At 36.7% G+C, this 13859-nt stretch overlaps 1 protein-coding gene across 1 annotated transcript in view; it reads right to left on the bottom strand.

Moving 5' to 3' along the window:
- LOC311079747 (zinc-binding protein A33-like) overlaps window positions 1-13859 on the bottom strand; it is a 270005-nt gene that overhangs the window by 207025 nt on the left and 49121 nt on the right. The window lies entirely within an intron of this gene.

Consider the following 13859-nt stretch of genomic DNA (forward strand, 5'->3'; position numbering starts at 1 on the left):
GCACATGCGTTTCAATGCAAAGATCAGTCTGCTAAACAGGTGGCACGGGTCTTGTGGGACAAATACTTTTGTGTGTTTGGGTTTCCTGAACGCATTCACAGTGACCAGGGGGCAAGCTTCGAGGGCCAGTTGATTTGTGAGCTTCTTCGGGTGTCTGGGGTACAAAAATCACATACAACTCCCTACCATCCTATGGGGAATGGTAGTGTGGAGCGATTTAATAGGACCCTGGGGAGCATGAGCCGTACATTGGCTCCTGATGCAAAGCGTAATTGGCCGAGACAACTGCAATCTTTGACTTTCTTGTACAACTGTACTGTTCATGAGACGACGGGCTATGCTCCATTTTATCTCATGTTCGGTAGAGTTCCTCGCCTTCCGGTAGACATCATTTTCCGTTCTGTATTGGAGGATCACACTGTGACTTGCTACGACAAGTATGTGGCTTCTCTTTTGAAAGATTTGGAGGAGGCCTTGTCATTAGCTCAGGCGCATGCTTCAAAGGAACATAGTAGGCACGCAGTGCTTTAACCCTCTGAGGTCGACAAACGCGCCGACGCGTTTTGCCGGATTTTCCCCACATTGTAGCACTATAAACTTAAATTACTCCATCATTTATGGTCATACAGAAAAAAGAAATATAAAAAAAGAATCTGTGATATTTCTCCTTTTGTATGTGTCCACTTACAATCAAATCAAAACATTGTGCTTTTGTAAAATAAAGAAAATAAACAGGGTGTGCTTTCTGCCTCTCCGTCGCGGTGAACTTTTTTTTCTTGAGCACGTCTATAAACTGAAACAAAACTCAGCGAATACTTGTCACACATTTATGAGCCATATACCTTTATAAACATTTAAGTGTGTACTTTTAAATGATCGGATTCAAAACGAAAACAAATATTCTCTGTTTAAGTAATTTGTATAAAACCAACAAGATGTCCAGCTTCTCAAACGCTTGCTCATTACAGTTAATTTGGCCACGCCTACTCGCGCAAAAGATATTCACATGCAAATCTCCACATGGAACGCGAACGCGCTCGTTACCTCAACAACAAAACACTTCACTTCACGTCGAGTTTGAAAGACGTGCCTGAGCTTACATTGGATTTAGGCTACCTCAGAAGAAGAAGAACGCGATTTGAAGACAAGAAAGATAAGGTAAGAAATTCTTACATAGCCTAGTTTGTTATTGTTGCATAAATGTCACGTTGCAGCTGAACTGTTGCTAGATATATGGGGAATATTATAATATTTAGACCCGTGTTTACTGTGTTTGTGGATATCTGCTCAAACATAGATATGTTTATGGTAACCATAATGTTTTATATTTGAGAGTGATCGCGTTTGAATGTATCATATTTTGCAAGCGATCGCGTTTGAATGTATCATATTTTGCAAGCGATCGCGTTTGAATGTATCATATGTGTTTACTGTGTTTGTGGATATCTGCTCAAACATAGATATGTTTATGGTAACCATAATGTTTTATATTTGAGAGTGATCGCGTTTGAATGTATCATATTTTGCAAGCGATCGCGTTTAAATGTATCATATTTTGCAAGCGATCGCGTTTGAATGTATCATATTTTGGATGAAAGCAAAACGCACCAAACGGCTTCATGTTTTTATTATTATCTCATTTCATATCATCATAACGGATGGAAACATTTGAAGTAACATGATAATCAATATATTTTTCTCTAGCTTCTTTTGGAAGATTTATAGGCTGCTATAGGTTATTTATTGTTATTATTATTTTATCCGCACTGCGCATATACCTTATGCCTACAAGGCACAACAAACCTGGTGTTCATTATATTATATATCGTTGGAAACGTGTGTGTGTATTCTGTGAATTTTAAAAAGGAATTTTAAAAAGCAATTTTAACCAGAAAAATCTAATATTTATTTCCAAAATCGTGCAGGCCTTTCTCTTGATATCAGTATGTTCACTTTTTTTTTTTTCAGGTCCCAGATGCCACTGAGGACTTCAACATTCACATGAGTCTCAGTACGTGAACATGGTAAAGTGAAAATCTTGGAAATGAAAGGTATGTACAATGTTTTTAGGAATGGCACAAAGGTCTCTGTCTTTGAAGTGCTTTTTTGGCATTTGTTGTGTATCTTTGGATTATGTTGTGTTGTAAATAAATCCAAACAATTTAAAAGCCATTCTTTTTTAAATCTCCTCATTTACAGTATTGTGCAAGGTTGCTCAGAATGATAGGGGCCTGATAGCTCCTAATAGGGCCGTTAGGGGAGGTTCTTTGTCTTTCTCAGGTGAGAAAAGCTTACATATTAATGAGCTCTCGCATAAGGCTTTTTCACACAAAACACGTCGTAAAATTTTTAAATCAATATATTGTCTTATCTGAATGAACAGTCAGGGTGATTTTCACATAGTTTTAGAGCAAATATTCTAGGCTACGTGATACAATTTTCAAAAGTCTTGTGAAGAAATAATCAGTATGGGTTTCATGGCCTTATTTCAGTGAGAATTTTTTTTTGTATTTTCAAAAACCACGCATAAATGTCATTATCTCAAAACTACAAACTTTTACATACATGCTGCTGATATATTATTGTAGCAGAGTTTGTGCTGAATACAGTGTAATTAGACTTTAGCCATGAAAATGTCACAAGTAACAGAAATAACCAGAAATGTCAGAGCATGTCAGAACACCTCCAGGGCCCAGAAAACAGCTCAGACCTCAGAGGGTTAAAACAGGAGAGTCAAAGGTCAGGACATTGATGTTGGTGATCGTGTTCTTCTAGCGAACAAGGCTGGAAGAGGTAAGCGAAAGCTAGCTGACAGGTGGATGTCTGCCGTCTTTGTTGTGGTGGATAGAAATGTCGACACTCACATTTTCAAGATTAGGGATGCAAGCACTGGTCAGGAAAAGGTTGTGCATCGCAACCTTTTGCTACCTGTGAACTTTTTGCCGTTAGACAAAGCAGAGTGTACAGTATCCGACACAGTTCCATCTTCGTCTGTGCCTGATTCATGCGACAAAAACAATGTTTCTGAGTCTTTGGCAAGTATGGGTGTTGACAGTTTGAAATCTGGGACGAGTGTCAGAGATGGTGGGTTGGCAAAGATGCATGAGGATTCAGTGTCTGTTAAACCTGATGATGGTTTGTCTCTTGATGCTAATGTCTCATGTGCTACAACTGACAGTCATGCCAGAACATCTGACTGGGTTTCTGGGTTGCCTGATGAATGTTCACAGCTGGGATCAGTTGTGTCTTTGAGCAATATGTCAGTGAGTGCACAAAACGAACAGTTTGATAGTTCGAGTGTCACTAGGAGTTTGAATTCTGAGGTGGAATCTGTGAGTATTGCATGTTCTGTGATTGCAAATCCTTCAGCAGATGTTTCCAAAGTTGATGCTGAAGATGTGGCAGTTTCTGACACTGGGACTTTTATCGTGGCCAGGTCTCGTTTTGGGCGTTTCCTCAAGCCTGTGAATAGACTGTTGTACACTATGTCTAGGCAAGATGTTGTGTCACTGCCTGGTTGCAGAATTCAGACTGTTTGAATGTTTATTTGTTTTAGTGCTGAGTTGTTCAACATGTTTGTAAACAAATATGATTTAGGATGTACAAATGAGAAGACACAAGTTATAACATTTTCATTTTGTTTTTATTCAATGTTTTTTTTCTTTTCGTGACATACCTTGATATGTGTGTTACATTTGCTTACATTTGCTTACTATATACCTTGACATAGAGTTTTGTGAGATGTATATGGGCATCTTACTGCCAGATGTTGGTCTGAGAGTTTTGCGCTCCTCTCTTTCCACTTCATCTTTTCAGATAACCTAGAGTTTGGCTTACCAGTAGGTATCTCTGTGTGTGTACGGCAATGTGAATGTATTGAAGGGTGTTTTATTTTTGTACTACTGCTGCCTTAATTCAGTAGAATTCAGTGGGGGTGAATGTAACAGAGTTAGAATTATATTTAGTTTTATTGTGAATCCTCCTGAATTCAACAGTAGTTATTCATTTCATGTTAAAGTAGTGCCCTCATGTGGTTTGTTTGGGAGCTGCAGACAAAAATGCGTGGTTTGACGGAATATAGCGTAACACAGCAGTTGCTACGGGGAATGCGTGCTGTTGGTGCGTATGGTCATGCTCTGTCTCATTTTGGCAATATTTGTGTGATTATAACGCAAAATGACTAGCAATTTCAAGTATTTTGTGTTTGTGATTTGGTTTAGCCAATGTTTAAACCATTTAATCCGAGCAGTAACATATATTTGATTAGTTATGGCCTTTTGTAAACTTCCGTCTGATAGTGCTCTCGTTAGAAAGGCCACGAGGTTGCTAATTATATCGTATATTTTATTTAGATGTGTAATGTCTGCAGCAAAACACCACTGAGAGGATGTTTTATTTCACTTTTCAGTAAATACAGATCAACAGAAATGATGTGTCCTTGCATTTATTGGGGAATTGAGCCCACTGACTCCTGTTTATCTGAGTGCACGAAGGACGTGTGAACGAATCACAACGCAGAATACGGGGAAAGAGACCAGATCCAGTTACAAAAGCGACGAGACCCGTCACACTTGCAACCATAGTTGGCCAACGATGCTTTCGGGAAACGCACCCCTGGTTAGTAATAAGTGAAGCTGGTAATGCTGTTTGTGGAGTTGTTTAATCCTCCTCTGCTGAGATCTTCACAGATTTAATGTTTTTTATCTTCAGTTGATTTCATCTAAGGCTGTGGCTGAAGTCAGTTGTAGTTCTTGTGTTTCTGCTCGTCTGTTTTTTCTGTTCCTGTTGTTTCTCTAAATGGACATTCCCAGAATTCCCTGTGTGACACTTCACATTTGATGCTATTTCATTTAAATAAGTATGTTTCTTCTTGGTTTTTGATATCAGTTTTATACATTTGGGGTTTATATTACATCATATATTGTTTAATGAATGTTTATGGCATTATTTGGAGTCATGTGTGTGTCACCATGATGGTGTTTTGTGTTTGTGTGTATGGCACTGTGCACCTTCTAAATATTAACATGTGCCTCAGCTTGTGGAAAACTAATGGTATACTTAAATCATCGTGTGCTTTTCTTTTTTACCACTTGTGTTATTATGATGGTTATCAGTATATTACAAAGATATAAAGCAGACTTTAATACTTTAGTGAAATTTAATGATAACATTTATTGGTTTATGTAATATAACGGTTGTCCCGTGAAAACTAAAAGGTTCCTACTGTATTTTTTATGGTAAAGTACTGGGAACCACAGCTGATGTTTTTTTTTACCACACATTTAAATCCTGCGGAAGGGTTTTTTTTTGTTTGTTTTGTTTTTTCAAAGTAAGGTTGCTACCATATTTTTTACGGTAAAATACTGGCAACCAAGCTGACGTTTTTTACCGTAAATTTCACAGGGTTTTTTTTACACTGTTAAAAAAAAACTGTGAAATTTACGGTAAAAAAACGGCAGCTGTGGTTGCCAGTATTTTACCGTAAAAAATAAGGTAGCAACCTTTTATGTTTTACGGGATTTAAATTTATGGGCAAAAAAACACAATGTAAAAAAAACCCTGTGAAATTTACGGTAAAAAACGTCAGCTTGGCTGCCAGTATTTTACCGTAAAAAATATGGTAGCAACCTTACTTTGAAAAAAAAAAAAAAAACTTCAGCAGGATTTAAATGTGTGGTAAAAGAAATCAGCTGTGGTTCCCAGTACTTTACCATAAAAAATACAGTAGGAACCTTTTAGTTTTCACGGGACAACCGTTATATTACATAAACCGATAAATGTTATCATTAAATTTCACTAAAGTATTAAAGTCTGCTTTATATCTTTGTAATACACCGATAACCATCATAATAACACAAGTAGTAAAAAAGAAAAGCACACAATGATTTAAGAATACCTTTAGTTTTCCACAAACTGAGGCACATGTTAATATTAAGAAGGTACACAGTGTCATACACACAAACACAAAACACCATCATGGTGACACACACATGACTCCAAATAATGCCATAAACATTCATTAAACAATATATGATGTAATATAAACCCCAAATGTATAAAACTGATAACAAAAAACAAGAAGAAACATAATTATTTAAATGAAATAGCATCAAATGTGAAGTGTCACACAGGGAATTCTGGGAATGTCCATTTAGAGAAACAACAGAAACAGAAAAAAGAGACGAGCAGAAACACAAGAACTACAACTGACTTCAGCCACAGCCTTAGATGAAATCAACTGAAGATAAAAAACATTAAATCTGTGAAGATCTCAGCAGAGGAGGATTAAACAGCTCCACAAACAGCATTACCAGCTTCACTTATTGCTAACCAGACTGACTTTATTTCTGTCAGACGTCTACAGTTCTGTTTGAGAATTAACAGAGGTTTAGATGTTGATGATTTATTGTTTCATTTGAAATCACCATGCTGGAGATCAGTGACTGCTTTAGTTGGGCTCTTGACCCTTGACTTTCTGACATTAGTTTTTCTCTGCCTGCTGTAACTCTATGTTTATAAGACATGTTGATTATGGCTAGGAAATCAGAGAGAAAATGAATCATGTGATGTTGGTTGTGTATCAGTGATGGCAATCACCATGTTTGATTCACTGAGCTCTTATAGAGTCTTATCTTTGGTTATATGTGTTATTAATTTTACATTATTGATTGTAGTAGCCCTATGATTCTACAGCATGTGACCCATCATTGCTGTGATAATCAGAAGAATTTTTAAAACATTGTGTACAATAAAGGTTTGAACTGCTGTATTTTTCAGACACACACAGACATCAAGAATCAGCGTATGAATCTCAACAATGGTGATGATAAAAGTGCAGTGCACTTGATGGAGCCTCCAATCAAAACTCATCAGTATCTCCCAGCATGCATTGCAGCAGGAATACATTATGCTGAATTGCCTTAGTATTTTCTTTTATTATTATATCTGCTTTTATTTTTGATGTTTTTGTTGCAGCTTTTTAGTAGCTTGTTTTGTGATGTTCAGAGTTTTATCTGATTATTGTGTTGATTGTCACCGTTGTTGAGATTCATACGCTGAATCTTGATGTCTGTGTTGGTTTAAATCGAGCAGTAGTTCAAAACCTTTTTTCTACACCATGTATTTTTAAAGTTCTTCAGATTATTTGTTGCTCGCTGCTGGCTTACAGAGATATTATACTCAATAATATGAAACATTTATTTTTAATATTATAATTAATATTATCACTTTGCTCATAAAGTGAGAGATAAGACTCTTTATGAGATCAGTGAATCAGGCCACAATATGATGATTATGTCATCATTAACCTGCCATCATCACCTGGTCACATTTTCTCTCTGATTTTCAAGCCATAACGTTTGTGTTATTGTTTGTGTAACTGTTACCACACAGTTAAGGCAGTCAGAGTAAATCTAAAGTTAAAAAGTCAAGGGTCAAGAGCCCAACTAAAGCAAACACTCATCTCCATAATGGTAACTTCAAACTTTATTATTTTCAATAAAACATCAACGTCTGAACCTCTGGTAATTCTCAATAATTAGATTACAGGAAACCACAGCTGGCAGGTTTTTATTTTTTATATAAAAGTTCAGTTCAATGTTCAATGCCATAAAACCTAAAATATTACTACCGTATTTTTTACGGTAAAGCACTTGCAAGCTGCTAGTTTTTTACCGTAAACTTTAGTTCAGTGCCGTAAAAGCAAAAAAAATTCAACCGTATTTTTTACGGTAAAGTACTGGCAACCACAGCTGCCAGTTTTTTTCCGTAATATTTAGATCACTGCCGTAAAACCTAAAATATTACTACCATATTTTTTACAGTAAAACGCCTGAAACCAGCTGCCAGTTTTTTACCGTAAACTTTAGTTCAATGCCGTAAAACATAAATATTTATACCGTATTTTTTTACGGTAAAGTACTGGCAACCAGCTGCCAGTTTTTCACCGTAATTTTTAGTTCGATGATGTAAAACTTTGTAAAATTAGTAAACATTTGCTACCGTATATTTTAAGGTACGGTAAATGCAACGGTAAATTTTTTTTTACAGTGTACTTCCAAAATCCGTACATTTAACAGTATATTAATGTAAAATTACATGAAATGTCCCGTGAGAGCTATTACAGTTTTTCACTGTATATAGTAAGTGTACATACCGTTAAGGAATTAACTTTTTTTTTCGTTGCTTTTTTACAGTTTTTTACTGTTAAAATTACGAACATTTTTTACAGTGTACATTGTGTTTTTTTTGCCCGTAAATTTAAATCCCGTAAAACATAAAAGGTTGCTACCTTATTTTTTACGGTAAAATACTGGCAACCACAGCTGCCGGTTTTTTACCGTAAATTTCACAGTTTTTTTTTAACAGTGTATATACTGGAGGATTTTAGGTCTAAGTCCCTGAGTTGTTGTTCGTTATTCATACGAAAACGCTCTGCTTGATTATACGTCTCAGTGTTGACATGTACAGCCGGTTGAGGTCCCGGAAAACTCCAAGGCTATCAGCGGTCTCTAACTGAAAACACTTGTTGACAGCTTTGATTTCCAGCCGTAAAGGACGGAGAAAATGCAGGTAAAGTCTGTTGGTCTTGTCTTTGTACATTTCACTCAGAAGCCGTGCTGCATAGCAGTGTTCTGAGCTTGCTGCAACACTGAAATGTAAAGTAAGTGCATCTTCTTGATCAAGGATTCTGTCAATGCAATCTGCTGTCACCAGCGGGTGGAACTTGGAGAAAGCATTTTCAAAGGACATCCTCCACTGTTAACCGTCTCATAAAGAGTTCGGTAGTCCTTCTGACGATTAGATGAATGTGCAAACCAGTTGTAAGTCTCCCTGATCATGTAGTCAATATTGCTAGGGAGCAGAGGTGGAAAGAGTACTGAAAATTTGTACTCAAGTACAAGTACCGTTACTTGCTGAAATAATACTCAATTACAAGTAAAAGAAATAATTAAGTAAAAGTACAAATTACTCTTCTCAAAAACTACTCAGAGTACTAGTTACTAGTTACTTTTTAGCTGGCGATAGTTAATGTATTACCAATAAATATTCAATCAAATCATAGATTTATGTAGAAAATAGCTACTTTTAACACGTTTTTACCTTATTGTCGAAGGACATTAATTAGTGGTCATAATACTGGAATTTCTAACTTCAATATGACACCTTGAAATATGTCAATATTCAGTAGGCCTAGCCTATAATTTTTAATACCATCAGGAAAACTACCACATACTAAATATTTTAATATCTACATTTTTGTCCATCCATTTTGTCAAGGCAATCATTATTTTCAAGCATTGAAAAGCACAACACTCATTGTAACAGTAATCTATTTGAATGGAAAAGTTTAATTGAAGTCTTCTGAAGAGACACGTCCACTTTATACGGTGAGATTTTAATTTAGGCTTTTGTTTACATATTTAAACATTGATCAATAACCATTACAATAATCTAACTTAAATATTTGCTCACTCTGTGTATTTGTCTTTACAATAGGGTAACGTTAAAGGGATAGTTCACTTTGAAATTAAATTTTGGTATGTTTTAGCTTACCTCAAGGGCATCCAAGATGTAGGTGTCTTTTTTCCGCAGTAGTTTCAATTTTGATATTTTTAGGTCAAACCGTTCTTGTCTGTCAGTCATATAATGCAGGTCTATGGTCACCACCTCAAAGAGCATGCACAGAGAAGTCCAAATTAAATAATTCCCCATCGTAAGTACACATTAATGGCCTAAGACACGAAACGAGCAGTTTGTGTGAGAAAACGAACAGTATTTATATCGTTTTTACCTCTTGTACACAACCACGTCCAAGTGATCTGAGGGCGCGGGCGCTTCGGGTCTGTGCAAGCGCCGGAAGTGATCTCTCGCGCATGTACGTTACATCACTCATTGTTTACACAGAACAGAGATTGTAGGTAAGATGGCTAATAGAAATGGTACTAATTTGCGCTTATCCGGGATGTTTAAACTGATGTAAAAGAAAACAATTACGTATGCTCGCGCAAACTCATTCGGGAGTGGTGAGTTTTCACGAATTCCCAATTTATAAGCCTTCTCTCTTGAAGTTATGGTTGATCGCTCTTCGGCTGGATATCAACACACCCATAAACTTACTAAAGTTGAGGAGGGTCTGCAGCGATCATTTTTCCCCTGATGATTTTATAAACCAAGGAGTGGATCGCATAGTACTGACATCATCAGCTGTGCCTATATGGTGTTTTCGCATCCAACTGAGGTATGTGAACAACGTCTTTGTATGTGTCCTTTCTATTTGTAAAGCTGGCATTACCTGAAATGAGCAATAAAATGTATTTTTGATGTAAGTTAGTAAAACCTAATTTTTGGGGGGGTTACTTGCATTTCTATAACTACTACTTTTTTATATGTTCACCATATATTTGGTAAGAATGAGAGAGATATGTATGTTGATATATTGAAATCGTCTTCCATTGCGATTTCCGGTACATCTAAATATGCTTAGATCTTCACAGTGAAAGGTAACACTTACGAAATCTCTGTGTAAACAATGAGTGACGTACACGCGCGGGAGATCATTTCCGGCGCTTTCCGGCGCTTGCGTAGACCGAAGCGCCCACGCCCTCAGATCCAGTGGCGTAACTTTGTTTTAAAAAGTGGGTGGGACAGGTGGGGTGGGGGTTGCTAATAAAATGCTAAATCAAATATAATGTACAATAACATTACGACGTCCAGCAATCGATTTAAATAGTAGGCTACATGGGGTTTAATTTGTCGTTTAATGAGATGAAGTGTATAATGTATATAATATAATGAGATATTGTCAGTGCCAAGAATTTTCGTGTGAATAAATACATAGTTCCACCTCTTTGAATAACGTGTACCTTAATGGTCCAGTGGTAGAACTTTCACCTTCTGTGTCAAAACTTGTGGGTGCTAATCCACACTCGAATAGTTTTTTTTTTTTCTCGTATAGTTTTTTTTTTCTCTCATCAAAACCGATTATGTTCATCAGTGGTTGTATATCAAACAGGGACACGATTGTGTGCATTATGTTTTGTGATTTCACCAGAACGCAGAGAGTATCCTCAACGTATTGAAGCGCGCGTCCGAGTGAAGACAGTGCGGCGTGTGCACGAGCCACACGAGAAAATCCGGCAACGAGCACTTTGATCACTTGATTTAAAAAACACATTTCAGCAGCGCTAGATCGTCTCTTATTTAAAAAACGAACAAAATGAATGCTCTGCCAGTTAACAGGAGATGTTTTATTTATTTGTAGAATTGGTACATTCGTGCTGCGAGATGTTTTAAAAAGTGGTGGGGACAATTTCGACCCTGCAAAAAGTGGTGGGGACATGTCACGCCTATGCTCAGATCACTTGGACGTGGTTGTGTACAAGAGGTAAAAACAATATAAATACTGTTCGTTTTCTCACACAAACCGCTCGTTTCGTGTCTTAGGCCATCAGTGTGTACTTACGATGGGGAATTGTTTAATTTGGACTTCTCTGTGCATGCTCTGTGAGATAGTGACCATAGACCTGCATTATATGACTGACAGACAAGAACGGTTTGACCTAAAAATATCAAAATTGAAACTACTGCGGAAAAAAGACACCTACATCTTGGATGCCCTTGAGGTAAGCTAAAACATACCAAAATTTAATTTCAAAGTGAACTATCCCTTTAACTGTTGCAATAGCTCACACACAGCACAAGGAAGCTTGATTTCAAACTGAATTTAATTAGCAAAAAAGACTGTAGCTTTTTCATAACTTTTGACAACGTTTAATTCAAGAGCATGGAGAGATTGGAGCTGGACATCATTTGAGTCTTCAGTGAGAACCACTTGGAGAGATTCACGATTGCACATGATATGACACAGTCCGAGAGGGCACACTTAAAATCCAAGTCCAGTTCATTCGTATATTTGAGAGCTCACGTCCAGTTTTCTGCGATTACATGAATGTGCCCTCGTGTTACAATATTGCACTCGTGACATTTCCCATTAAAATATGCCATAGAAACTTGCAGGTATGAATAAAATTATGCGTAATAGGCCTACCTGCAATCCCACAGGAAGCGGGTGTGTCAAACTCGCTGTCGTAGAGATGAGAGAATGAGAACGCGCAGCTGATATTGTATCGGTGTATAGGCCTATACTGCAGAAAATGTGTATTGTCAGATATTTCAGTATTGATATGTATCAAAATATAGATATTTTGACAATACTACTATGTAGTTTGTTGTTTCTCCAAACTTTCAGTCCAGCCATTAATCACTCTGAGCTCTTCGCCTCCTTCACTTATGATCAGCTCTTCAAAACCTGCTGCAACTGCGGCGGCTTTAATTCAGTCCAAATATCAGGGTTTTTATTGGTCCGTTTACGATCGAATATTTTTCTTGGCTACCGAATATCAATTCAAATTGTACTCAGTAACGAAATGTGATTTTACAAATAGCGAAGTAGATTACTTAGCTTAATATGTAGTACAAGTAAAATTGCAGATTTAAAAAATATACTCAAAAAAGTACAAGTACCCCCCAAAAAAAACAATTTAATTACAGTAACGTGAGTAGTTGTAATTCGTTACTTCCTTGCCTTGTGAGCTCCAGGGAATGGCATACACATTTGATTAACTGTAAATTAGGCTGTTTCTGTTTGAGCAGCGTACACGGAATGACGTCTCCCCACCATTACGCTTGCTCCATCTGTTGCTATGCCAACCATGTTTGCTATATCCAGCGCGTTAGCTTGCAGAAAGCAGATGGTAGCATCCACAATCCCATTAGCATCAGCGTGCAAAAGTTCGACAAGTCCCAGGTAAGTACTCACAAATTGTCTTGCGGCGCTGTGAGGAATAATACTATCGTAATAATAATAATGGAAAATGTACCTCAGAAGTGCTAGTATTTCGAGGACAACGGATCCTGAGCAATGGAATACTGTAGTAAGTTTTTTTTTCATTCTCAAGTGAATCGCCGTACGTTTCTGTGTGTGAATGAATGAACGGCAGAGATGCGCACTGTTTACCACAACTGGCAAAAAGACGGTTTAAATTTGAATTGCGTTTCTGTGTGTGAATGAATGTTTCGCTTTTAGCAAACTGTATTGCTATAAAATTCGACTGAAATATGTTGAAATAAAATGTATTTGTATAAGCAACATAGTAGCCCTCAAACCATATTCACTTTATAGCCCTTAATTCTGTAATTGTGGACAAATGTGGGCACAGAGGACTCAGATGTGACCCTATTTTTTATTTATTATAAATGTTATATCACTGTCTTCGATAAAATTTTGTCTATCCATTTATGGTGTGTTTTTTTTATTTTGGGGGTATTTTTGAATTTATTTACTTCAAAAAGTACCATATTTTCTATGTAAATTATGCTTATTTTTTTGAGTGTGAGTTTTTGGCATGATGAGAATGTTGTACAGGATCAGCCCTTCATTTGTGTGTATGTTAGATATGCATTGTATTGGATCTATTGATTTATTCTTACAAAAAAACAAGAAGAATGCTCTAAATTACAGTTTTTGCTCTAAATTACATTACTTTCACTTTTTCCCATTCATTTCTATGGGTGCCCATTTTTGACCCAAATACAAGATTAAGGATTTTTTTTTTTTCACCCACTTAACATTGTAGAATTGAGTAAAAAATTGTGTGTTCAGGAGGCAAACTTAGGAAAAGTGGCCAAGTCTTGTACCGCTCAGATCAAGGGAAGTATTTTTTAAAAATAAATCAAAATTATTTTGCCCACATTTGTCCAGAATACGGTTTTAGGGTTAAACTGCAAATTAACATTTATATTTCTTATAATAAAAACGAAAGCCCTATGTTACAGACATATGAAAGACAACATTTCGT

Source organism: Abramis brama (genome assembly GCF_963993115.1).
Source record: "Abramis brama genome assembly, chromosome: 1".
Classification (NCBI taxonomy): domain Eukaryota; kingdom Metazoa; phylum Chordata; class Actinopteri; order Cypriniformes; family Leuciscidae; genus Abramis; species Abramis brama.